This window comes from Microcaecilia unicolor, chromosome 3 (genome assembly GCF_901765095.1).
Source record: "Microcaecilia unicolor chromosome 3, aMicUni1.1, whole genome shotgun sequence".
Taxonomy (NCBI): Eukaryota; Metazoa; Chordata; class Amphibia; order Gymnophiona; family Siphonopidae; genus Microcaecilia; species Microcaecilia unicolor.
Window position 1 is genome coordinate 521,139,140 of NC_044033.1, and position 27,588 is coordinate 521,166,727.

Below are 27,588 nucleotides of genomic sequence, written 5' to 3' on the forward strand. Positions count from 1 at the left end.
GAAGATAAGGCGTACAGCAGAGTTCTGAACAGACTGAAGGGGGGATAGATGGCTAAGTGGGAGGCCAGTAAGGAGTAGGTTGCAGTAGTCAAGGCGCGAGGTAATGAGAGAGTGGATGAGAGTTCGGGTGGTGTGCTCAGAGAGGAAGGGGCGAATTTTGCTAATGTTGTAGAGGAAGAAGCGACAGGTCTTGGCTATCTGCTGGATATGCGCAGAGAAGGAGAGGGAGGAGTCGAAGATGACACCGAGGTTGCGGGCAGATGAGATGGGGATGATGAGGGTGTTATCAACTGAGATAGAGACTGAAGGGAGGTAGGAGGGGATACCACACATGCATTCAGAATGGTACAGCCACAGACCACAAAGAATAAGAGCTTTCAGCAGTGTTGTGTACAGTCAGCCCAACATATGAGGTGCTTCTGATGAACGGAGTGTAATTAGTCATGGTCCCCAGATTCCTGCAACCGGTTTTGAGATTCTACAGTGTAGAACAGTTATGTACACATGTGCCTTGAGGGCCACAAATAGGGTCAGGTATTCAGAATCTCTCTACAGAATATTCACATGATGGAAATAGGATATCTCTAATGAACATACATGGCAGGCTTGCATTCATACTAACACCCAAAACACTTGAGGCCCTACATTTCAGAGATTTCTGTATCTCTTGTTCTTCGCTTGGATGAGGTGTCCCTTGCCAGCCAGCCCATCAGTCAATGATAAGCTTACAACTGGCAAACATACTAAAATCTCAACCTCACTACGATTTGCCACAGCACTGATTAAGTTAAGATGACTCAAGGTTTTCCTGCCGGCTGTGGGCAGGAAAGAGAAAAAGGTTGGAATCCTGTGCCAAGCAGAATTACTGTGATACTTCCACATTCCCAAGATGAACAGGCCAATTTCAATTAAAAAACACTGTTTCTTTTTTTTTTTTTAACCATTAAACAGCTTTACATTTTTTTCTCTACTTTTGGATGGCAATGAGTACAAAGAAAGATGCTTCTTGTAGAAGAAAAAGAAAAAGTCATGGGAGATATAACGATATTCATGACCATAATGAATTTTAAATAAACAGGAAAAAGCAGGAGAGCTGAATGCTGCCTAAATAAAATAATTGCAAAAAAACAAACAAACAACCCAAAGCACTTATAAAATTCAAACCAACAAGAAAACAAACCCAGATCTTTGCTAAAACCTAATAGTAACATAGTAGATGACGGCAGAAAAAGACCTGCACGGTCCATCCAGTCTGCCCAACAAGATAACTCATATTTGCTGCTTTTTGTGTATACCCTACTTTGATTTGTACCTGTGCTCTTCAGGGCACAGACCATATAAGTCTGCCCCGCACTATCCCCGCCTCCCAATCACCAGCCCCACCTCCCAACTACCGGCTCTGGCACAGGCACAGACCGTATAAGTCTGCCCAGCACTATCCTCACCTCCCCAGCCCTGCCTCCCAACCCCGGCTCTGGCACAGACCGTACAAGTCTGTCCAGCACTATCCCCGCCTCCCAACCACTAGTCCCGCTTCCCACCACCGGATCTGGCACAGACCGTATAAGTCTGCCCTCCCCTATCCCCGCCTCCCAACCTCCAGCCCCGCCTCCCAATCTTGACTAAGCTCCTGAGGATCCATTCCTTCGGCACAGGATTCCTTTATGCTTATCCCACGCATGTTTGAATTCCGTTACCGTTTTCATTTCCACCACCTCCCGCGGGAGGGCATTCCAAGCATCCACTACTCTCTCCGTGAAAAAATACTTCCTGACATTTTTCTTGAGTCTGCCCCCCTTCAATCTCATTTCATGTCCTCTCGTTCTACCACCTTCCCATCTCCGGAAAAGATTCGTTTGCGGATTAATATATCATAAACCATTAAATTTTACTGTTGTATCACTACTACTACTACTATTTAACATTTCTAAAGCGCTACCAGGGTTACACAGCGCTGTACAATCTAACAAAGAAGGACAGTCCCTGCTCAAAGGAGCTTACAATCTAATGGACAAAATGTGCAGTCAATCAAATTGGGGGCAGTCTAGATTTCCTGGATAGAGGTACAATGGTTAGGTGCCGAAAGCGACATTGAAGAGGTGGGCTTTGAGCAAGGATTTGAAGATGGGTAGGGAGGGGGCTTGGCGTATGGGCTCAGGGAGTTTACTCCAAGCATAGGGTGAGGCGAGGCAGAAAGGGCGGAGCCTGGCGGTGGTGGAGAAGGGTACTGAAAGGAGGGATTTGTCCTGTGAGCGGAGGTTACGGGTAGGAGCGTAAGGGGAGATGAGGGTAGAGAGGTAAGGAGGGGCTGCAGATCGAGTGCATTTGTAGGTTAGTAGGAGAAGCTTGAACTGTATGCGGTACCTGATCGGAAGCCAGTGAAGTGACTTGAGGAGAGGGGTGATATGAGCATATCGGTCTTGTGATAACCATTCATCTCCCCTCCACAGTATTCCTGGAATGCTTTTATGATTCCCATATCTGGCAATGCCATCTTTACTCAGTTCATCCTGACCTGCGGAAGGAAGGTTTAGCTCTTTTATCGGAGTAAATTACATATCTTGATTAGCTTTTAAGAGCGTCACTTTATTCACCTTCTATTCATTTTATTAAAAAATGTCCAAAACGCTTATCACCTCTATGCAAGCGGCATGAAACGTGATTGAGGCTTGCTAATCAGTTTGCCCTGCGGGTTATAATCCTGCCCTGCAATGCTCGGTGCTCTCTTTTATGCAAAATTATTCATTCACTCAGATCTGATTATCCACTCTCTTCACAGAAAGCCTAAGGTGACACACAATAAAACTTCACAGACATGCAAAATGCAGGGGGGGGGGGGGGGGGGGGAAAGTAGAACACAAAAGAGAAACCAAAGAACCTGTCAGCAACTGCATTCAAAACACCTAAAAGAAACTATTATCCTCCATGCCCCGCTTCTGCTCCCCCTCTTGCTTTATCCAGCCATATCATATCTGTCACTCGACCGTATATCCAGCTACGTCAGATTCAAAAATAGTACAGGTACAGTAAGCTAAACAGAGTTGTTATAAAGGGAAAGGGAAATGGGACTTTCTGTGGTGTTTTGCAACTACATTCAAAGTGGTTTTACATATATTCAGATACTTATTTTGTACCTGGGGCAATGGAGGGTTAAGTGACTTGTCCAGAGTCACAAGGAGCTGCAGTGGGAATCCAACCCAGTTCCCCAGAATCAGAGTCTGCTGCATTAACCACTAGGCTACTCTTCCACTAGCAACATTCCCTGTAGAAGCCTGCCCTTGCAGATCAGCAACGCGGCCGCGCAGGCTTCTGTTTCTGTGAGTCTGACATACGTGCAGAACGTCAGACTCACAGAAGCAGAAGCCTGCGCGGCCGCATTGCTGATCTGCAAGGGCAGGCTTTTACAGGGAATGTTGCTAGTGGAATAGCAACATTCCATGTAGAATTCGAAACAGTAGCAACAGAATCTCCAATAGTATCAACGTTCCATGAAGAATCTCAAATAGGGAAAGGGAAACGGGACTTGATATACTGCCTTCCTGAGGTTTTTGCAACTACATTCAAAGTGGTTTACATATAGGTACTTATTTTGTACCAGGGGCAATGGAGAGGGTTAACTGACTTACCCAGAATCACAAGGAGCTGCAGTGGAAATCGAACCCAGTTCCCCAGGATCAAAGTCCGCTGTACTACTAACCACTAGGCTACTCCTCCACTACTTTCTCACTTCAACCCCATGCAAACCTCCTTATAGCAACGACCGACTTGTTCGGGCCGTTATCTGGTGGTTCTGCCACCCTTAAAGCCCAGAAAAGGCATTCAACCTTCCCATGCTAACCCAAAGCTTAGCTAGAAGCAACACGTCATAGCTGAGGCTGTGCTTTGTTAATTAATTTTTTTAAAAATGCCTGCTGACGCAACTGTAGGAAAAAACACTCCAGTTTTGAAATAGGATCTCATCTTTAGCCCTCACTGCAACCAGGAAGTAACCTGTTCCCGGGCAGAGAAGAAGCATGGACCAATGGAGGACAGGCACGCGCGGCGCACCCCCCCCCCCAGCGGCGTGCACCCGGGGCGGACCGCCCCCCCTAGGAACGCCACTGTGTTTAGCTCATGCTTATTTTTAGCGTGCAGGGGGCCTGAGCCACCCCCCCCTTCCCCATGGCTATGCCACTGGCTGCAAGGTCTGAATGAACTCAGAAGTGTGCCAAGAACAAAGAAAGTTGGACTTGGGAATATCCACTGTTTATTTCTAGGATAAGCAGCATAAAATGTATTATACTGTTTTTGGGATCTTGCCAGGTATTTGTGACCTGGATTGGCCACTGTTAGAAACGGGATTCTGGGCTTGAAGGACCTTTGGCCTGTCCCAGTATGTTCTTAAGTGCTGCAATCAAAATCTGGCAGCTCCAATTTCATTTGAGAGGCTGCAATGCCTTAAAGACAGGCACTCAAATATCAAAAAAGGTCAGACAAGTTGTTGGCAACGTTAGCCTTTAATGTTAGCCAAATAAAGGTAATATATCTGTGTATAGCATTTTGAAAGTTATAACCCATCAGGTCTTTCAAAAAACGAGTGAAGGTTACAGACATCTGAATGTAGGAAGTCAACTGCAGGCTGGACACTGTGGCTTTAAGAGTTTTGACATCTGTAAAACACTGTAAAAATTAAAAATACGTTGTGGGTTGGAGGAGGAGTGAAGGTGGACCTGGGTGACCTTCTAGCCATTACAGATGTCGATTATGTGTGAGTGTCAAGAAGTTAATAAGAAGTGAGAAAGGCAAAGAACAAAGCTGGTAATTACAGGAGAAAACACCTCTGGGAGCGAGTGGGGAAACTGGTATTCCTACTGTTTCACGCCTCTGTAACGGTTTCTGAAGAAGTGTTGGATTATTTTTTTTTTTAATGTTATATTTAGAAATTCAACAATGCATTCAATTGTCTCAGAATTTCTCGGCATTTTCTGCAACACTTCCACTCCATATCCTATCTCTGGGATACTTGTTAACTTTTTCTTCTTCGCATGCCTTCCGGACTGCAACATCTCCTTCTTGCACGTCTTCCGCACAGCTCCCATCACCTTTTCTTCATTTTTCCCCACTGCTCTTTCTGGAGGCAGGGACTAAAAACACATCTAGAAGAATGGTCTGAGGAATGGTCTGAGGTTTGGCAATTAAAATTCAATGCGAAGAAATGCAAAGTGATGCATTTAGGGAGTAGAAACCCACGAGAGACGTATGTGTTAGGCGGGGAGAGTCTGATAGGTACTGAGGGGGAGAGGGATCTTGGGGTGATAGTATCCGAGGATCTGAAGGCGACGAAACAGTGTGACAGGGCGGTGGCCGTAGCGAGAAGGTTGCTAGGCTGTATAGAGAGAGGTGTGATCAGCAGAAGAAAGGAAGTGTTGATGCCCCTGTACAAGTCGTTGGTGAGGCCCCACCTGGAGTATTGTGTTCAGTTTTGGAGGCCGTACCTTGCGAAGGATGTTAAAAAAATGGAAGCGGTGCAAAGAAAAGCTACGAGAATGGTATGGGATTTGCGTTCCAAGACGTATGACCAAAGACTTGCTGACCTGAACATGTATACCCTGGAGGAAAGGAGGAACAGGGGTGATATGATACAGACGTTCAAATACTTGAAAGGTATTAATCCGCAAAAAAATCTTTTCCAGAGATGGGAAGGCGGTAGAACGAGAGGACACGAAATGAGATTGAAGGGGGGCAGACTCAAAAAAGATGTCAGGAAGTATTTTTTCACAGAGAGGGTGGTGGATGCTTGGAATGCCCTCCCGCGGGAGGTGGTGGAGATGAAAACGGTAACGGAATTCAAACATGCGTGGGATATGCATAAAGGAATCCTGTGCAGCAGGAATGGATCCTCAGAAGCTTAGCTGAAATTGGGTGGCGGAGCAGGTGGGGGGAAGAGGGGTTGGTGGTTGGGAGGCGAGGATAGGGGAGGGCAGACTTATACGGTCTGTACCAGAGCCGGTGATGGGAGACGGGACTGGTGGTTGGGAGGCGGGAAATACTGCTGGGCAGACTTATACGGTCTGTGCCCTGAAAAAGACAGGTACAAATTCAAGATATGAGTTAATCTTGGCAGACTAGATGGACCATGCAGGTCTTTTTCTGCTGTCATCTACTATGTTACATCCGAATTTCCCCTATCTCGCTGGCATTTTTCTCCCAATATCCTCTTTGACATGACCGGCTTAATTTGGCTCACTCTTCCCTGCAGTTTCACCGAACTTTCAGGTTCTCTAGAAACCACACGTCTTGTAGAAATCTTGGTCAGAACCCCCCCAGCTGTTGTTACAGGCTCAAAGGTGAAACATGAAAGATCTTTAAACAGTCCTTTCAGATGTCGTAGAACATTCATCCCTATAATTCCCGGACTTGAGACCTTCTCCACCTGCCCCTCTCGGATATTATCCTTCACAATAAAAATGTAGCACTTGGGGATCACCTGTCCCAGACATTTCACGTTGGCTTCAATATATCCCAGCACTGGGATCTCCGTGCCATTTACCGCTACTAAAAAAAAAAAAAACCCCAACAACTTTATTTCATCTGGAAAAGCTACCAATTAAATATCTAGCATTCCCCCTCCCCGAAAAAGAAATATCTGATCATTGGGGAAACAAAACAGCAGACCGGCTGAAATCATAAGTCTCATATGTAAAAAGTACTATACACTACATGCAATAATCACTAAATAGTGAGCTATCACGAACAGTAAATGAACTGTGTATATAGACGAAACAGAGGTGAAATAAAAATCTGTCTTTTACATACCCATCTTACGATTTCAGTCTGTGATTTATGTTTTTGATCATTTTACTTAAGCGCAAAACAATTACTTCCTTCTAAATAGTGTTAATTCTCTAACTTTCATCAAACATACATATAAATGGCAAGTGACCGACTGACCCGCAAATGCGCAGTAGAGACTTTCCTCTCTGTCCCGCCCCCGCGTCAAGACGTGATGACGTCAGAGGAAAGAACAGAGGGAAAGAAACGCTGCACTGAGGAGTGGACCTGGAACACAGAAGGGGAGGGAGGGAACCGCCAAAGCGCTACCACTGCCCCCCCTCCGAGGTCACCGGCGGCCCCCCTCCACCCAGGCCGGGCCCCTCTCCTCTCCATTGAACTTACAATGCCTCACCTCCGAAACCGTAGCAGGCAGATCGCCTCCTGTCGGCCTTCCTTCCCTGCCTGTGTCCCGCCCTCACTGACGTTATGTCACAAGAGGGAGGGACACAGGCAGGGAAGGAAGGCCAATGGGAGGCAATTTGCCTGCTGCGGTTTCGGAGGTGAGGCGTTGTAAGTTCAATGGAGAGGAGAGGGCCCGGCCTGGGTGGAGGGGGGCCGGCGGTGACCTCGGGGGGGGGGGGGGGGGAGCAGCAGGAGAAATGCTGGGCATGGATACAGGTGAGGGAAGGAGGAATGCTGGGCATGGATGGAGGTGAGGGAAGACAGGAAAATGCATATGGATGGATGGATGGAGGGGAGGGGACAGAGGAGAGGGAAGGGGATAGAGGAAAATAACAATGTGAATGACAGGGGAGGACAGGGGGTAAGAATGGGAGGGGAGGACTTGGGGTAAAATAGAATCGCTGGCCATGGGTGGGGAGAGCAGGGGAGAGAGGAGAGCTACTGGACATAGATGGATGGAGGGGAGGGCAGGAAAAATGCTGGACATGGATGGAGGTGAGGGAAGACAGGAAGGAGATGCACATGGATGGAGGGGAGAGGGCAGGGGACAGAGGAATTTTGCCAAACAAAAAATCTTGCCCGTTTTAACGGGCTTAACGGCTAGTATATATATGTGTTATTGAATTCATCAGAGTATTAGCATTTAGCCCATTACAGCTTATTAGCACCAGGGGCAATTGTCATTGATCCATGATTAAGAGTTGGCCCTGGTGCTAATAAACTGTATTATATATTGTGATAGATACACCAATGTCCTTATGTCCCAATTGCCTTCTCACTATGGGATTATCCCCAGTGGAGCTTTAAGATGGGTTTGGAACTCCAGGGTCAGAGAAGAAACCCGGACCGGCTTCAGGAAGAGGGAGGATTGTAACACTCAATAGGTTCAGATGACATGTAGTTAGTTGGGGAAAGAATAAAGGGGGGGAGGACAATATCTTATCATCGGAGCCAGGACCAGAAAATAGAACGGGAAAATAAACCCTGTTACCTGATAAAGGGGCAATTTTTTTAGATTGTAAGCTCTATTGAGCAGGGACTGTCTCTCTGTGTCAGGTGTTCAGCGCTGCATGTGTCTGGTAGCGCTATTCAAATGCTAATAATAACTGCCAGACATCTCATGCAGCAGCCAGGATTGGAAGAGAAGCTGCTGTGATCCTTGGGGGGAGGGGCAGTGGCAGTACAACCTCAGGAAGCAGATAGCTTGAACCTGGGAGGCAGCAGAGTGCTCAAGAATCCTGGGAGTTGGGGTGCACAGCCTGTCCTCAAATCCAAATGCAGAAAGGCTATGCCAATCAGAGTCAGGCTAGGGTGAAGCTCTGGAAGCCCAGGAGAAATGCCCGACTTATAAAAAGAACCCCTTCCTTAGAGAAGGAAAGCAGCAGGGGGAATGGACACCTAGTGTACAGGGCTAGAGAATCCTGTTCCTTGCATGCCACAAGCAGATCCTGGGGGGGGGGGGGGGGGGGGGTGAAGGTCCCCAAAGGAAAATGAAGCCAGAAGAGATGGGGAGGTATCTCTTAGGAGTAGGGTTACCATATTTTGTCCCCCAAAAGGACACATGCCCTGCCCCCCTTCACACCCTCGCTATGCCCCTGTCACATTTCCCCCCCCTTCCCCATCACCCCCCTCCCCTTACCTTACTACTGCCCTGGTGGTCTAGTGACCTCTTTGGGGCAGGAAAGAGCCCCCCCCTCTTTCCTGCCCAGAGTGCTGCCCTGCATGCATCCTTCCTGTTGGTGATCTCGGCGCCGATTCAAAATGGCCACCGAGAGTTGAAGTCTCGCGAGGTCACGTCAAGTCTCGGTGGCCATTTTGAATCGGCGCCGAGGATCACCAACAGGAAGGATGCATGCAGGGCAGTGCTCCGGGCAGGAAAGAGGGGGCTCTTTCCTGCCCCGAAGGCAGAAGAGGTCACTAGACCACCAGGGCACTAGTAAGTAAGGAGGGGAGGCTAGCAATCTGCCCATTTGTCCGGATTTCTGGACAAACTGGCAGGCTGGCAGGCAGGCCTTCTGCCCACCAGCCTGCCCGTTTGTCCAGAAATCCGTACAAATGGGCAGATTGGCAAAACCCGCTCGGTTGCCCGGACATGCCCTCAAAAAGAGGACATGTCCGGGTAAATCTGGACATATGGTAACCCTACTTAGGAGGCTTCAGGACTTAAGCCATGGAAGCTAAGAACCAGACTAAGGGTAAGCACCTTTGAAACCTTGTCCTGTGTGGAGTGGCGGGAGCTTGCTGTGTTAGGGACTGCTGGTCTAATAAACGAGAAGTACCCTCTCTTAGGAGTTAAGCTGGACCCCGTTTGGAGAACTGTCTCAGGTACAAACTTAGATTGTGAGCCGTCCAGGGACAGGGAAATACCCAGTGTACCTGAAAGTAACTCACCTTGAGCTACTACTGAAAAAGGTGTGAGCAAAATCCAAATAAATAAATAAATAAATGGAAATCTCTTGATTAGAACTGTGTCTAATTTTGCTGCTAAGAAGCCTATACCTCAGTTATGGTTTTGTTTGATTTTCAGACTGGGGATGTTATTTGTGCCTCAGCACTTTGAGTTTCTGATACCAAAGGTGTTCTGTGGATATACAATAAAAGAAACATTTGTTTGGTTAATTGGAAAAACCTGGAGAGGCTCATTTTTACTTCCATGGACTGAACTTGAGAAAAGATTACACTGATGATTAACGGGAACAGGCACTCCAGTGAAGTGCTCCTATCTCCATCACAGATGGCACCCCAGATGAGACCTTAAGAACCACTGTGCTGCAGAGGCGTGGAAGGAACACCCCTACTAGTACATAAGTAATGCCACACTGGGAAAAGACCAAGGGTCCATCGAGCCCAGCATCCTGTCCACGACAGCGGCCAATCCAGGCCAAGGGCACCTGGCAAGCTTCCCAAACGTACAAACATTCTATACACGTTATTCCTGGATTTGTGGATTTTTCCCAAGTCCATTTAGTAGCAGTTTATGGACTTGTCCTTTAGGAAACCGTCTAACCCCTTTTTAAACTCTGCCAAGCTAACCGCCTTCACCACGTTCTCCGGCAACGAATTCCAGAGTTTAATTATGCGTTGGGTAGTTTCATCGCATGCCCCCTAGTCCTAGTATTTTTGGAAAGCGTGAACAGACGCTTCACATCCACCTGTTCCACTCCACTCATTATTTTATATATCTCTATCATGTCTCCCCTCAGTTGTCTCTTCTCCAAGCTGAAAAGCCCTAGCCTCCTTAGTCTTTCTTCATAGGGAAGTCGTCCCATCCTCATTATCATTTTAGTCGCCCTTCGCTACACCTTTTCTAATTCTACTATATCTTTCTTGAGATGCGGCGACCAGAATTGAACACAATACTCAAGGTGCGGTCACACCATGGAGCGATACAACGGCATTATAAACATCCTCACACCTGTTTTCCATACCTTTCCTAATAATACCCAACATTCTATTCGCTTTCCGAGCCGCAGCAGCACACTGAGCAGAAGGTTTCAGTGTATTATCGACGACGACACCCAGATCCCTTTCTTGGTCCGTAACTCCTAACGTGGAACCTTGCATGACGTAGCTATAATTCGGGTTCTTTTTTCCCACATGCATCACCTTGCACTTGCTCACATTAAACGTCATCTGCCATTTAGCCGCCCAGTCTCATAAGGTCCATCTGTAATTTTTCACAATCCTGTCGCGAGTTAACGACTTTGAATAACTTTGTGTCATCAGTAAATTTAATTACCTCGCTAGTTATTCCCATCTCTAAATCATTTATAAATATATTAAAAAGCAGCGGTCCTAGCACGGACCCCTGAGGAACCCCACTAACTACCCTTCTCCATTGTGAATACTGCCCATTTAACCCCACTGAAAATCTATTCTGGCTGGTAAGTTGCTATTCACTATGTCAGATGCACTAAAAGCATATTTGTTTTTCTTCCACAACCCCCTCCCCCACAAAACCCACTCCCCACAACTGTACACCACTACCATAGCCCTAAGGCAGAATAGGGGGATCTCTTTCTTGTGCTGTTCTTAGTGGTATATTTTAAAAGTAGCCACAGCAGATTTTTCTTCTCAAAATTTGTTTTCTTTTTTTTTTTTAGCTAATGAAAGATTTGCTTGCAAAGTTTTTTCTTGTTCTATATGATGATGAAAGGCATTTGTAGTCTTGCTAGTTCCCCCCCCCCCCCCACACACACTTTTAATGGAGATGAGAGATCACACTGCTGACTGCCACACAGAGATTTTTTAAACTGAGGGGAAGGAGCAGTCGAGCATGAGGGAGTAACTCACGTGCTCGGGAGAGATTCGCAAGGAAGCCTGTGTCCATGTCGCTATCACGATGTCATTACCAGCTATGGGAGACAGCATTGCCTGCTGTGACAACCAAAGGTAAAAAAGCAAAATATATATGAAGCCCTCCCCCCAATGTGGCTGTGTTTCAGCTTAGCCAACATTTAACTCTTAATTTGGTTACTTTAATTACATTGCTATTATCGAACGTTATATCTTGTCCTTGATCTCTTATACCCGATATGATTTATTTACTTCTAATTTACTTGATATTTTTATGTATCTTAACTGTAACACTACTCTGTACTTTTCATTCCGTTAATGGCGATCGCCATTGCGGCATAATGTGAGCCACATTGAGCCTGCAAATAGGTGGGAAAATGTGGGATACAAATGCAGCAAATGATTTAAACATCAATCAATCAATAAATAAATAAAAAGGTTTTTTGTAATCAAACAAGACAATATACAGTTAATACCAATGGAGCAAAACAGTTCACCATGCTAGGCTGCAATAATATAACTAAAGAGGGCCAAGATTTCACGGAAAACTGACTTTTCTTTCTACAGACAATTTACATGAACAGATGATTAAAATCACTGGGAATTTGCATCAAATGGAATGATTAATATAGAAGAGTAAAGTTTCTCCTATGCTGTTACTGGCTTCAGCTGTTTTAAATGCCCATATATTAAAAAAAATAAATAAATCTGGACATTTGAAAGTGACAAGACACAAACAGTGAAAGGAAACCATATTTTGGAAGTCCATCATCACTACTTTTGGTCTCACTGTCCTTTCCAGAAAAGCATTTGCATAGGAGAGGAAGCAAGACTGCTGCTTTGGAAGGAGAATAGAAACAGTGTATCTACGGCAGACTTAGAGATTCTGATACTGTGTTACTGAAAATGGAACAATGGATTTTTCATATAGATTCTTTGCACAAGAGGTGGTCCCAGAGTCTGAGATCACAGTAACATAGCAAGGAACAGCACAAGAAACATATCTGTAGATGCATGATCCACATGCAGATATTATCCCTGATCCAGCCAGCTTTTGTCATCTTCCCCCATAAACATACTTAATCCTTACTTAATCCAGCACCAGTCCCATCCTCCCTCTGTTTTACATCCAAGCTTTGTTATGAGCACAACCACCATCAAAATCAGTGAGGTTGGTATGCAAACATCCCATCTCCTAGACGGTATCCAGCCACCATAGCAAACCTGTAGCCTGTACCAAACCCGCTGGTACCAACCTGGCTACCCCATGACCTACAGTTATGCATCATGCTGCTTTTGGCCACTTCTGGTACAAAAATAAGTACCTGAATATATGTAAACCGCTTTGAATTTAGTTGCAAAAACTTGAGAAAGGCGGTATATCAAGTCCCAGTTCCCTTTCCCTATTTGAGATTCTACATGGAATGTTGCTACTATTGGACATTCTAGATGGAATGTTGCTACTATTGGAGATTCTGTTGCTACTATTGGAGATTCTAGATGGAATGTTGCTATGCCACTAGCAACATTCCATGTAGAAGCCTGCCCTTGTGGATCAGCAATGTGGCCACGCAGGCTTCTGTTTCTGTGAGTCTGACGTCCTGCACGTATGTGCAGGACGTCAGACTCACAGAAACAGAAGCCTGCGCGGCCACATTGCTGATCCGCAAGGGCAGGCTTCTACATAGAATGTTGCTAGTGGAGGAGTAGCCTAGTGGTTAGTGCAGTGGACTTTGATCCTGGGGAACTGGGTTCAATTCCCACTGCTTCTCCTTGTGACTCTGGGCAAGTCACTTAACCCTCCATTGCCCCTGGTACAAAATAAGTACCTCAATATATGTAAACCGCTTTGAATGTAGTTGCAAAAACCTCAGAAAGGTGGTATATCAAGTCCCATTTCCCTTTCCTAAAGATGCTTTCAGCTGGACAATATTACCAAATGGCTCCAGGTCAGGGTCTGCTTGTGCTTTTATGCTCACTGCATCTATGAACTTTTAGTTTTTCTAACACCACAGCTATAAATTCACATGTGCAACTGGGCTGAACCAGCCAATCCCTTAAAAATAATTTACTATTACAGATCGCAAAGGAGATTAATGAATTCGTCACACTCCTTTCTACCCTGAAAACTCCAGTGAAATGACAAATGTTTACCTGCTTTCACACCTGTCAAGGTGAGAAGCTGTCCGTATTACTTCACTTTGATGCTTGCTTTAATTGCGATTTTACGACAGTCCCCATGAGCAGCTGTGGAATAGATTATCCACAATATTCTGCCATCTGCTTAATCCTTTCCACATACAGATACTCATCTCTTACATGAGATTATGAGCATCTTAAAGACAACAGGAGGTAACCATGTCATGAGGGAGCAAGAACATAAAACTGAAACACACACACACACACACACACACACACACACACACACAAAACATACACCATGATGGCAGCAGGGCCCATCTAGATGTCCCGATTTCATTCATGGTGCAGTAAATCACATTTAATCTCAAACTCTATATTTACCTCTCTGTAATCAAAGAATCCAAGCTTTCTAGATATTGTTTTTAGAACATAAGAATAGCCATACAGGGTCAGACCAATAGCCCATCTAGCCCAGTATCCTGCTTCCAACAGTGGCCAATTCAGGTCACAAGTACCTGGCAGATTCCATGCTACTAATCCCAGGGAAAGCAGTGGATTGCTCATATCTAGCTCAATAGCAGACTATGGACTTTTCCTCCAGAAACCTGTCCAAACCTTTTTTTAAAAACCCAGATACGCTGTTAGCACATCCTCCAGCACTGAGTTCCAGAGTTTAACTGTTCGTTGAGTGAAAAAAATATTTCCATGTAACTTCATTGAATGTCCTTCCCCACCCTCTCCACCAGGAGGTGGTTACTGCCCTTTCTGGTACAACTCTGAACCTTCTATTCCATAACTTTCCCAGGCATATACTTAGTTGCTGTGCATTATGTATACTTCTGAGGTATTTGAATGTTGTTGTTATTATATTCCCTCTCTACCAGTGCTCCTCTAAGATATACATTTGATATGACTACCACCAACTATAAAACTACTTTAATGTGCCACTTATGCATTTTTACGAGACGCAACCTCCATAGTTGGGACACAAAACACCAAATGACGGTATACTTAGGTCAGTGGCGTAGCCACAGGTAGGCCTGGGTGGGTCGGGACCCACCCACTACTTCCTCCTGATGGCAACAAAAACGCAACTCTCCACGATACTGGCACCTGTGCATGCTCAGTTTTCAGCACATGCCTGCTGCAGATTGCTAAGGTGGAAAGAAGCGTTTTCCCACCAGCTGAGAAAACTTGGTGCCCACCCAATTCTTGCCTAGGCTCACCCAAAATCTGTTGCCTGGCTAGGCCCCTGACTTTAAGTCTTCAAATATTTAATGGAACCTTTGATGTAGAGGTTGCATACATGCGGGGTGGTCTCACTCGGTTACCCCTGCTCTATCCATATTCCACACTCGCTACGATTGGATCACACTTCAGGTACCTCTGTTAGTCCTTTTCCTGCAGAAGACTTTTCTTCATTCTTTGAAATGACTTACTACTTACTGTCCCCTCACCCGATTCTTTATCAAATCTTGCTGAAAAATACTCCCCCCCCCCCCTTTTTATACAAGCACTTATTCTTTGTACGGTGATGTATACTACAAAAATAGGCAAACCTGATGCACCACCACATTTATTAATGCCATCTTTAAACATGGGTGTTCGCTTCCAGCTGAAGCTTTCTTAGTTACAATTGCGTAAAACTTGTCAAATTGAGAGGAAGAGGATTATTGAAGTCTCATCCCAGTTTGCCACCCCAACACAGTGGACACCCCGGAGGGAGTGGAAAACATGAAAAAGGATCTGAAAAAGCTAGAAGAATGGGTCTAAGGTTTGGCAATTAAAATTCAATGCGAAGAAATGCAAAGTGATGCACTTAGGGAGTAGAAATCCACGGGAGGCGTATGTGTTAGGCGGGCAGAGTCTGCTAGATACGGACGGGGAGAGGGATCTTGGGGTGATAGTATCTGAGGATCTGAAGGTGACGAAACAGTGTGACAAGGCGGTGGCCATAGCTAGAAGGTTGCTAGGCTATATAGAGAGAGGTGTGACCAGCAGAAGAAAAGAGGTTTTAATGCCCCTGTATGTCGTTGGTGAGGCCCCACCTGGAGTATTGTGTTCAGTTTTGGAGGCCGTATCTTGCTAAGGATGTAAAAAGAATTGAAGCGGTGCAAAGAAAAGCTACGAGGATGGTATGGGATTTACGTTACAAGACATATGAGGAGAGACTTGCTGACCTGGACATGTATACCCTGGAGGAAAGGAGAAACAGGGGTGATATGATACAGACGTTCAAATATTTGAAAGGTATTAATCCGCAAACTAACCTTTTCCGGAGATGGGAAGGCGGTAGAACGAGAGGGCATGAAATGAGATTGAAGGGGGGCAGACTTAAGAAAAATGTCAGGAAGTATTTTTTCACGGAGAGGGTGGTGGATGCTTGGAATGCCCGCGGGAGGTGGTGGAGAGGAAAACGGTAACGGAATTCAAACATGCGTGGGATAAACATAAAGGAATCTTGTTCAGAAGGAAGGGATCCTCAGGAGCTTAGCCTTGAATGGGTGGCAGAGACGGTTGGGAGGCGGGGCTAGTGCTGGGCAGACTTATACGGTCTGTGCCAGAGCCGGTGGTGGGAGGCGGGGCTGGTGGTTGGGAGGCGGGGATAGTACTGGGCGGACTTATACGGTCTGTGCCCTGAAAAAGACAGGTACAAATCAAGGTAAGGTATACACAAAAAGTAGCACATATGAGTTTATCTTGTTGGGCAGACTGGATGGATCGTGCAGGTCTTTTTCTGCCGTCATCTACTATGTTACTATGTTACTATATTAGAATTTATAAATTAAACATACTTCTAAGTTCTTATGCATTAATAGTAAATTAGAGTCTATGCCCGATTCCGTTCATATTGGTCAAACTGAATAGAAATTATTTACTGTATTAATGCTCCCTCAATGGAAGCAGCGCAGTTTGCTTCCTTTGTGAAAAAAATCTTTTTTCTTATGAGAAGTACGCTGTGTTGACAGTTACTTTCAGACAGTCTCATTCCGTCTACCGATACAGGCTTTATTTTTGTAACAACTAGACTGTTGTAATTTAGTATATTTATGGTGTATATTAAATCCCAACAAAAAAAAAAAGATTTCAAACCATTCAGAATACTGCGATACATCTGATATTTGGTTTATCTAAATACTAGTAAAAGAGGCCCGTTTCAGAGCAAATGAAATGGGCGCTAGCAAGGTGTTCGTCACCAACACCCCTCCCTCCCTGGCCAACCTCCCTCCCTGGCCAACTCCTTCGTTATTCTTCCATTGCTCCGCCCCCAACATCATGACGTTTGACGCGAGGGCGGGGCCCGGAGCGATTTCCCCCCCGCCTCCCTCCCTGCCAACCCCTTCGTTGTTCTGCCATTGCTCCGCCCTCGAGGGCGGGGCCCAGAGCGATTTCCCACCCCCCACGCCTCCCCCTCTGCCAACCCCTTTGTTGTTCTGCCATTGCTCCGCCCTCGAGGGCGGGGCCCGGAGCGATTTCCCACCCCCCCACGCCTCCCTGCCAACCCCTTCGTTGTTCTGCCATTGCTCCACCCTCGAGGGCGGGGCCCGGAGCGATTTCCCCCCCGCCTCCCTCCCTGCCAACCCCTTCGTTGTTCTGCCATTGCTCCGCCCTCGAGGGCGGGGCCCAGAGCGATTTCCCACCCCCACGCCTCCCCCTCTGCCAACCCCTTTGTTGTTCTGCCATTGCTCCGCCCTCGAGGGCGGGGCCCGGAGCGATTTCCCACCCCCCCACGCCTCCCTGCCAACCCCTTCGTTGTTCTGCCATTGCTCCGCCCTCGAGGGCGGGGCCCGGAGCGATTTCCCACCCCCCCCACGCCTCACTGCCTCCCTCCCTGCCAACCCCTTCGTTGTTCTGCCATTGCTCTGCCCTCGAGGGCGGGGCCCGGAGCGATTTCCCACCCCCCCACGCCTCCCTCCCTGCCAACCCCTTCATTGTTCTGCTATTGCTCCGCCCTCGAGGGCGGGGCCCGGAGTGATTTTGGTGGCTTCACCACCACGAACCTTCGAACCTTTTTGAAGGAAGTCAGGGCTTGGCTTCACTGACGTCAGTGTCCTCAGAACGTTGAGGGTGAGTTTTATTATAGTAGGTGATGATGTTTCTTCTTACTATAGCAAACTTCATCGGTTGCCTTTTGAGGCTACAGTTTTGTTCAAATTGGCTTCTTTTCAGTTTGTCAGGTCTAGGAGGACCACATGCAATTATTTGTTCTCTTTTTCCTTCTCCTAAGGGGGGGGGGGGGGGGGGGAGAAGAGATGAAGGATGTTAGAATTTACTTCAGCGTTTCAAGCTGCTCAGCACTGGAAAGATATTTTTTTTTCCCTCTAATACATATATAATGTTTAGGAAAAAGACCAAGATCTTCCTGTTTCAGAAATTTTATCTTTTAAAGTATAGTAATGTCCTACCTTATTAGATATTAACTTTTTTTTATTTTTAATAGTATCCCAGATATGTCTTGCTTTGTTACTCGTGAGAAGAAATCCGCTGAAACACGGAGAACTCAAACGTCCCATGAAAAACAAGTGGGTAAAAAAAGTGGGAGAGCGACCAAGGATACCAGAAACTGGAAGATGTTACTCAAACGTCCCACGAAAAACAACTCAAACGGTGTTCCTAGGCTGGCTGACACCCGGGGCGGATCGCCAATGCCCCCCCCCCCCCCCCGGGTGCAGCGCAACTTCCCCCCCGGCGAAATTACCCCCCCCCGGTGCATCTTTACCTGCTGGGGGGGGGGGGGGTGCCACGCGCTTGTCGGCTCCGAGTCCGCTCGTTCGTTCCCTGCTGCTCCCTCTGCCCCGGAACAGGAAGTAACCTGTTCCGCGCAGAGGGAGCAACACGGAGGGAACGAGTGGACTCGGAGCCAATAGGTGTGCAGCACCCCCCCCCAAGCGGCGTGCACCCGGGACGGACCACCCTCACCTTGGTACGCCACTGCCTTGAACTGTAGGGTATTGGTGGGATATAAGCTTGTATGGTATGGGAATCATCTTTAGGAGTGCATACATGTATGATATGCATGCATGTAAATGACCACACAATTTTATATTGAAGGACTTCTGCATGTTTAAAACCGGTTTTACATGGGGACTCTGGTGTGTACCTGGCTGCAGAGATCTGGGGAGAATTCTGAGAGATGGCATAGCAGGGGCAGCCTGGAGTATGACCTCCCTGACATCATCAGGAGGTCCTACTGGAAGACGTTTTTGGTGCAGCAGCACCACCGGTGGAGCTGGTGGTGGGAGGCGGGGCTGGTGGTTGGGAGGCGGGGATAGTGCTGGGCAGACTTATACGGTCTGTGCCAGAGCCGGTGGTGGGAGGCGGGGCTGGTGGTTGGGAGGCGAGGCTGGTGGTTGGGAGGCGGGGATAGTGCTGGGCAGACTTATACGGTCTGTGCCAGAGCCGGTGGTGGGAGGCGGGGCTGGTGGTTGGGAGGCGAGGATAGTGCTGGGCAGACTTATACGGTCTGTGCCAGAGCCGGTGGTGGGAGGCGGGGCTGGTGGTTGGGAGGCGGGGCTAGTGCTGGGCAGACTTCTACGGTCTGTGCCCTGAAAAGGACAGGTACAAATCAAGGTAAGGTATACACAAAAAGTAGCACATATGAGTTTATCTTGTTGGGCAGACTGGATGGACCGTACAGGTCTTTTTCTGCCGTCATCTACTATGTTACTATATTTGTGGCATACAGCCCCAGTTAAGCAGCCCAAAGGTGCATGACCAAAGGGGTATGGTCTGGCCCCTTTGGTGCCCCTTCAGAGCCCCGGTTATTTTGTCCGAGAAGGATACTTTGTGCTTTACTGTGATGAGACCTTGTGAGTATTTCTCTCTTGTTTTGTTTCTCTTATTTTTAAATATGGGGGGGGGGGGGGGGGGGGGGGGGGAAGGAAGAATAAAAGTGAGCCCCCAATACAGCTGGTATATCACTTTCTGGATCAATGGAGTAGAGAGGTGTGGTAGCTGTGTTAGTCCACTTTTAAAGGTAATCAATACAAACAAAATAAAACATGGAAAAGAAAATAAGATGATACCTTTTTTATTGGACATAACTTAATACATTCCTTGATTAGCTTTCAAAGGTTGCCTTTCTTTGTCAGATCGGAAATAAGCAAATGTTGGTAGATGACAGTATATATATATAAGTGAAACATCAAAACATTTCAGTGACAGTCTAACAGGATGGGGGTGGATAGGTGAGAGACAGTAGTAGTCAGGTGGATGAGGGACAGGGAGATAGGCATGGAGACAGGAGGGTGACAAAGCAGTAGAATTTTATGGTTTATAATGGGCTAGAAAACCCAGATCTTTGTTAAGTCCTGTCTGGTGGGTGTCAAAATATATAATCATTCTGACTTCAAAGGTCTTACGTTCCTATATTATTATTTATTGCATTTGTATCCCCCATTATCCCACCTCTTTGCAGGCACAATGTGGCTTACAATACGTCATGGATATTGGAAATAGAAAACAATATACATTTGGTTTATAGAGGGTTTGGGTTACATGGTGGTGAGGTACATGGCTGTATTACAGCTAAAGACGTTATAAGACATTCCTATATATATTAAAGATTGTACAGTTTTATATTGTTTTAAAGTTCCTTTTCAGGATTCTTACCAAGCCCGAAGACTTGGAACGCTCTACCTTTGCACCTAAAATCGCAAGCTGATCACCATCTTTTCAAAACGTTGCTGAAAACGTTCCTTTTTGAAAAAAAACATACTCCATTAGGAATTCTGCTGTTTAGTCATCCTAATTGTTGCTAGCGTTCTATCCTTATTCTTCTGTAAAATTCATGTGTTGTACTTCTCTTCTTTTATAATTCATGTAAGCCACATTGTGCCTGCATTTGTGGGAAAATGTGGGGCAGAAAATGAACCATAAATAAATAAATAAATCACTGGTACAGTGTTCTGGTTTTGTAAAGTGCTGACCCACAGGAGTGACATCTTTATTGGCACTAGCATTTTTCATATGGTGTCCATGCAATTTAAATCTCTTCTTTAGCATCTGACTTGTTTCCCCAATGTACCAGCCTTCGTTGCATTTTTTTTACACTGAATGATATTTACCACATTGGAAGATGAGCATGTAAAGGATTCCTTTATGTTGAATATTTTCCCTTTGTGAATGACTGTGGGGTCCTGTGAAATGTTTTGGCATAGTTTGCTGCTGGATATATTGCAATGATGTGTGCCATTCTTTTCTTTTTGAGTCTGTGTTGGGAGCTTACTTCTAATTAGCTTGTGTTTTAAGTTGGGTAGCTGTCGGAAGGCCAGCACTGGTGGGGATGGGAATATCTCTTTCAGTAATTCATCCTCCTGGAGTAGAGGCTGCAGATCTTTTATGATTTTTCTTAATTTTTCCAGCTCTGGGTTGTTTGTCACTATAAAGGGGATTCTGTCTGTGGCTTTTTTTTCCTTTGTACTGTAGCAGATTTTCCCTGGGTGTTTTGCATATCTCCATGCATATCTCCCTGTCCCTCATCCACCCGACTCTTCCTGTCTCTCACCTATCCACCCCCATCCTGTTAGACTGTCACTGAAATGCTTTGATGTTTCACTTATATATATACTGGCACATACCAACATTTGCTTATTTCCGATCTGATGAAGAAGGGCAACTTTCGAAAGCTAATCAAGAAATGTATTAAGTTATGTCCAATAAAAAAAGGTATCATCTTATTTTCTTTTCCATGTTTTATTTTGTTTTATTTCTATTGATTACCTGGATCAATGGAGAAACGTGTGCAAATTATGTCAAGCTTTTGCTGGAATTTCATCTACTCCAATGACTATGCTGTCTATTCAGGTACTTATCTCAGTCTGGGAGGATCCCCTTGCCCCACCCCTACCTTCATTTGATAACTCCAGGAGAAGGTCTCCCATTTACCTGGAGTAGTTGGTTCTGGGAGCACCTCAGCTAAGACTCCTCTGGCTCGCTTCTGGATGTGCTATTCTGCTCCCAGTTTAGCATCCAAATTTGGACTTTGAACCTGTGACTTCCGATATATCTTTGGTGGATATCTGGAAACTAGCGAGGTGGGATGGATTTTGGATTCTGGGCAGCAGGAAGGGGAGAGAGGAGAAATCGCTGGACATGGAGGGGAGGGGAGGGGAGGGGAGGGGAGAGAGGAGAAATCGCTGGACATGGAGGGGAGGGGAGGGGAGAGACATGGATGGAGGGAGGGGAGGGCAGGGGAGAGAGGAGAATTTGTTGGAAATGGATGAGAGAAGAGGGCAGGGGAGAGAGGAGAACTGCTGGATATGAATGGAGGGGAGAGAGGGGGAGGTGGGAATACACCACCTGTAAAAAAAAACTTTTCAGCACCCCCCAATCATTTTGAAAAGTTGGCTCCTATGAAGACACATTAATTGATTTGAATTGATTTGATTTGCTTACTTTACTTTATTTTTGTCTATTAGATTATAAGCTCTTTGAGCAGGGACTGTCTTTCTTCTATGTTTGTGCAGCGCTGCGTACACCTTGTAGTGCTATAGAAATGCTAAATAGTAGTAGTAATAGTAGTGACTAGAGTGGAGACTATGCTGAAGAATTCGAGTTTCCCAACTTTGTGATTACTCTCTTCTCAAAAAATTTAGGACTTTACACTGAAGGTTTCTGATATGCGTCTGAGGATCCTGGAGCCTATGGATTCCACAGGTTTTAAAGATTCTGTTCTATTCTATAAGGACACTTCTATACCGCTTATAACCATAACTTCAAAGCGGTTTATAATCAAGAAGATATCCTATTAGGAGATGAATTATCAAAATAAAGTTGATCCTTAAGTGTAAGGCTTTGGAGAATTTCCATAGACCTAAGTATCTTTGATTGCTGAATTTCCCTTATATTCATCTTTTATCTGCTGAGATTTTGTTTCATAAATATTTAAAAGAAAGTGTTGCCAATGTTTAATGCTGATTGTATATTATTGAACTTGTATTTGCCTTAAAAAAAAAGTCTCAGGATACTGAAGATGGAGCATTTGATGTACTTGGAGCTGACCCTGAATTTGATCTTAGTAAATTTCTGAAGACATCCCAGTACACATTCTAGCACTGTACCTACTCTTCTAGTTACGTCTGTTAAAGTAATAAGTTGCAATACAAAAACGTTATTTTGAAAATAGGATGCTTTATATTGTAGTCAGTTTAGATTTTCCCTGATGTAGGAAGGTCTACATAGATAGGGGTACATTTATTTTATTTGTTACATTTGTATCCCACATTTTCCTACCTATTTGCAGGCTCAATGTGGCTTACATAATACCGTAGAGGCAATCGCCATTTCTGGCAGTGAAACAAATACAGAGAGTTGTAGAATAAGGTTCATGCGTTATAGGCACATTGCGAAATCGTAGAGGGGAAGAGTTGCGTAGAGTCTATTATGAGCTTTGGTTTTGTTGTGTTGCGAGGTTTAGGCACTTAGGTTGGGTCGGATGGGTATGCCTTTTTGAGGTCTATAAATGGTGCAAAAAAAAAACAAAAACCGCTTAAGTGGTATTCTAAGCGCCCCACCTAAAGTTCAGTGCAGTATATAGAATGCATGTGTAAGCGTGCCCATTTGCACCAACAAAAATATGGTGGAAATGCTTGTGCCTAAATGTATGCACAGAGCACCATTATGCTATAATTACACATGTAACAAAGCCACGCCCCCATTTCTCCCTGAAATGCCCACGACCCTCCCATTTCTACACCCCCCCTCTTTTTTGTAATGCACAGATCCTGTGTCTTACTTTATGCACGCTAATCCCAATTAAATCTAATTTGTGCCAATTGCTTGTTAAGCAAATTGGTGGCACTTATGTGCTTGTTATTCAATTAAATTGTACGCACAAATCGGGAATGCAACTAAATTTGCGGATGCAATTTTTGGCAACTTGTATAGAATCAGGGTGATAAGGCATAAGCGATTTCTCCATTTAACAACCTGTACATTTACAGTGGAAGCTTTTTTCTTTTCGACGTTTCAAAAAACCTTTGTTTTCTTCGATCCACTTCATTTGGAATATTTTTTTTGTTAGATAAAGAACCAGCAGCGAGTGATAAAGGCCATAGATAAGGATTAAAAACCTAATGGAATGTATTATGAAGTAGTAACTTGCTGATAATGAATACAGTTTTCCTTTAAATGCCTGTGAAAATTAACACTTTGTGCTGCTGTTAATGTGATCATTTTCCTTCACATATTATGCAATTTTAACATCTTCTGGAATTTTGAAAAAAAAGTGTGTATATATATATATATATATATATATATATATACATACACACACACACAACACATACATACACACACATGCAGAAAATACTTTATAACAGTTACCTGTGTAAGACCACCAACATTTACTATTTGTGTCTCATAGACAAACTTAAAATTAAAATCTCTATTACTTTACGTTTCAGGTAGGCATAAATCAGTGAAATTAAGTCACAAATTTCACATATTTTTTTCAACCTTGAAAAATGCTCAGTGGAATACAGTTTCATATCACTAAAATCTTGATTTCTGAACTACCCAAGCATAAGTACCCACACAGTGAAAGAAAGGTCCACATCACCACCTCCTCTGGTCTTTATCCACAGACCTTTTCTTTGTTTTGTCCCACCCCTCTGAGGAGTTCATACATAGACCCATGCGCGTGCAAACACTTTTAATCAACATCTTTCAAAGGGAGGGAATTTTAACAGGATTTGGATTTTAGATTTGGCTCCATATGCATAGTTTGAGACATTCCAGCTTTGATTTGGAGATTAAAATTGACACGCTGGTGGAAAGAGAAAGCAAAACGTTTCCTTGATGCTCAAGTGCAGCTAACCAAGCTGCAAGAGCTCAAAAAGGATGCAAAAAGGAGACTCCGAATTAGCCTATTCCCTGGGAGCCAGAAGATCCATCTCGCATCTGCACTACCATCACAAACCACTTCCTTTCAGGAGGAAGCAAAGTGCTGCTTACAGACCCACAAGTTAGACAGTACTGTTAGCACCTCAAAAAATACAAATTAAAAAAACAAACAAACTGCAAAGTGGGTAGGAGAGATACCTTTTTAAAGGATAACTAACACAAACTTTTCAGAAACAGGAAGGTGTCTTCCTGACAATGTCCTCTAACCTGCCCTGTCACCAAAAGCAATGCCTCTTTAAAACACCAGACTCAGAAAATTCCCCCAAAGCAATTCAATGCACTGTTTTATTATTAAGACTATCTGACCTTAGACTGAAGCATTCCATGCATTTACTGTGTATTCACTAATGTCTAAATATTCTACACAAACAGTTCAGTATTTTAGAACGTGCAGAAAATAGAAGGGCATATCTACAGAAAGTATTCCTTATTAAACTGAGATGTTTCTTTTTTTTTTTTTCCTCCTTTCCCAGGTCTCTAGGTTCTTTAAATTTAAGGATAACTGCAGAACTGCTCCCCCACACCAACTCTCTGCATTTACATAGCAAAACAAATAGAAAAATAATATATATAACTTTAGCATTTACAAATTCCTAGCTGTTTGGTCACAAATTGTCTGTTAACAGTGGAAGGAAACCCTTTTACTGATAAATAAATCCCTCCTGATATACTTTTGTTTTGAATATACAGCTGAAGCTGGAATTTGTGCATTCTCAAAAAAGGTACATCTACAAAATCCCTGAATACTTATTTATTTATAGCAAGGTGAAAAGGTATCACAGCATGAATTCTGCTCTGCCAAAGAAAGAACAACCCTGTAAAAAAAGCACCATCACAGTCTGACTCCAAATTTCGTTCACACTGAACATCTCTCTGTGTGTATCTCTATTCAGGGTCCAGTTTTTGTGCTTTAAAAGAAAAAAAATAGATCGCAAGCTACATCTGAACCCAATTCCAGCCTGAAGAGTGCATGCAACGCCGGCAACAGAGATTTCCCTGGATTTATACAAGATCATGCAAGACGTCATTCGGTAAACTGATAGTCTGAAAGGCAACAGCCACAGCTAGAGGGAAAGCACCCAAGTTCCCTTTGCCATAGCCAATACCTTGGCTTTTGGCCTCCTGAAAATTAAAGTGGGATTTGAACCAGATATGTTGTGCGCATAAACTGGAATTTGGATTTAGCTCACGTCTTTTTCGGGACTAGATCAAGGCGCGTTACGGTCAGGAACAGAAGGTATCTTGCGCGCGTAACACTTCGAGTTTGTACCGGAGGCAATGGAGGATTAAGCAAGTCAAAATGAAATAAAAGGAATGGAGTTTTGGGATAACAAAATCCTACATCCCTGTTGCACAATTTCAAACTGCATCCTGATCATGCAATCAAAAGCTCAATTAAATATATGCCAAAAACACTGCAGATGCATAAAACAATATAGTTAACAAATGTTCCAGTCCAAATCGTGCACCTGTATTTAGTGGAAACGCCATTTCCAAATTAACCCTTTGCTAGCCAAAAGTTTCCAAACGATGATCATTTTTTTTTCTACACGCGTAAGTCTTATTGTATGCGCACAACATATGTAGTTTCAAAAAGCTACCCTTCCAGGTTTAAAATCTGTGTCTCTGTCATGCATTATTACTAAAAACTCCAGTGCCACAACTCCGAAAAGCAGCAGTTCCAGTATTTTTTAAGAAATGCAAAAGAGCCCCGTTAACTGCATGCAGTAAGTACCTTATTAATCAGAATCACTCTGCACGATAAGTGGATTTAACTGCACCACCGTCTCTCGCTCAGGAATCACTGCTATCAAAGCCGCCTTAGCCAGATGTCTCTGATTCACCACGCTCCCTCTGACGGACAGCTTCCGATCTTCGCAGCCTGCCAAGGAAGGAAACACGAGATTTAGCACTTTTTTTTGCTGCCGGCATCACAGCTGCTGATCGCAATCCCCAGAGCACAAGCAGCTGCCGGCGGAGATCAAAGCAAGAAAGCGACCGCCGCCGACCTATTGGAGCAGCAGAAGTAAAGCGAGAGAGAGAGAGACAGCGCGCGCCCCTCTCAGCTGTCCCGCGAGAGCTGCGCGCGCCCCTCAGCACCGTCCCGCGCCCTACCTGTCAGCGCTGCGCGCGCTGCTGCTCAGGTGCAAGCCGGAGACCCGGGGAGCGGGAGGGAGGCTTTTGGCAGCCCTTCCTCGCTGAGCTGGGAGAAGAAAGGGGTTTAGCGGAGTTTCGGAGCCCTCTCGCTCTCCCTCCCTCCCTCCGTCCGTCGTCTTCTCTGAGCGCTACGTTTACACTCCCGGACACTTGAGTCCACAACTCGGCGCCCGGCAGAAGCAGAGGTAACTAACGGGTTCTCCTCCTCCGTCCCGCGCGTGGCGTTGAGGCGCGCGCCTGCTAGCAGGCAGGGGGGGGAGGAGTAGGGAAGCTCGCGGAGCACGTGGCAGGGAGGGGCGGAGGAGGAGGAGGTGGGCGTGTAGGAGAAAAAAGCTGTCGGTGAACAGATACGTCATCCTGGGCCGGTTTGGAGTTGCTGCATTAATTATTCATGGAGGGGGGGGAGCTACAACGTTTTCACTCGTGCTGCAAAAGTGACCCAGGGGCGTAGGCAGACCTGCCATTTTAGGTGGGCCCAGAGTTAATCTGGGTGGGCCCTTCCCACCCCACCCCACTGTCTCCTACCCCTGTACATACATACAATATAGTTTTATTTTAATGACCAGACGGCTGCCCTGACCCCCTCCCCCCAGTCATAACTCAGAGCTGTTGCCTGTCGCAATTCCTATAGGCAACCTGCCTGCAGGCTTCTCTCTACTGTATTCCCCACCAAAGAAACAAGAAGTGACATTATTGAGGGCAGAACCTGATGGAGAGAAGCCTGCAGGGCTGGCACAGGATGCCAGCTCTGAGGTAGACCGGGAGGGGGGATTCCAGAGAGAGATGGGCAGATGCCAGGCCACGAGTGGAGAACAGGGAGAGAGAGTAGTGAGGCGCTGCCAGTGACGAGCTTTGGGGGGCCTCATGCGCTGC

The 27,588-nt window shown here is 45.4% G+C and overlaps 1 protein-coding gene across 2 annotated transcripts in view; it reads right to left on the reverse strand.

Moving 5' to 3' along the window:
* LOC115467302 (popeye domain-containing protein 3-like) overlaps nt 1–26,975 on the reverse strand; it is a 160,091-nt gene extending 133,116 nt beyond the window's left edge. The window contains exons 1-2 of one of the 2 annotated variants that reach the window (XM_030199169.1): nt 26,674–26,975; nt 26,294–26,440 (exon numbers count right to left, since the gene is read on the reverse strand). The gene's annotated coding sequence lies outside the window, so the exon portion shown is untranslated. Of the gene's footprint in view, nt 1–11,508; nt 11,584–26,293; nt 26,441–26,673 lie in introns of those variants that run through there. The other variant, XM_030199167.1, reaches the window with a different exon arrangement.
* Between the last annotated feature and the right edge of the window lie 613 nt (nt 26,976–27,588).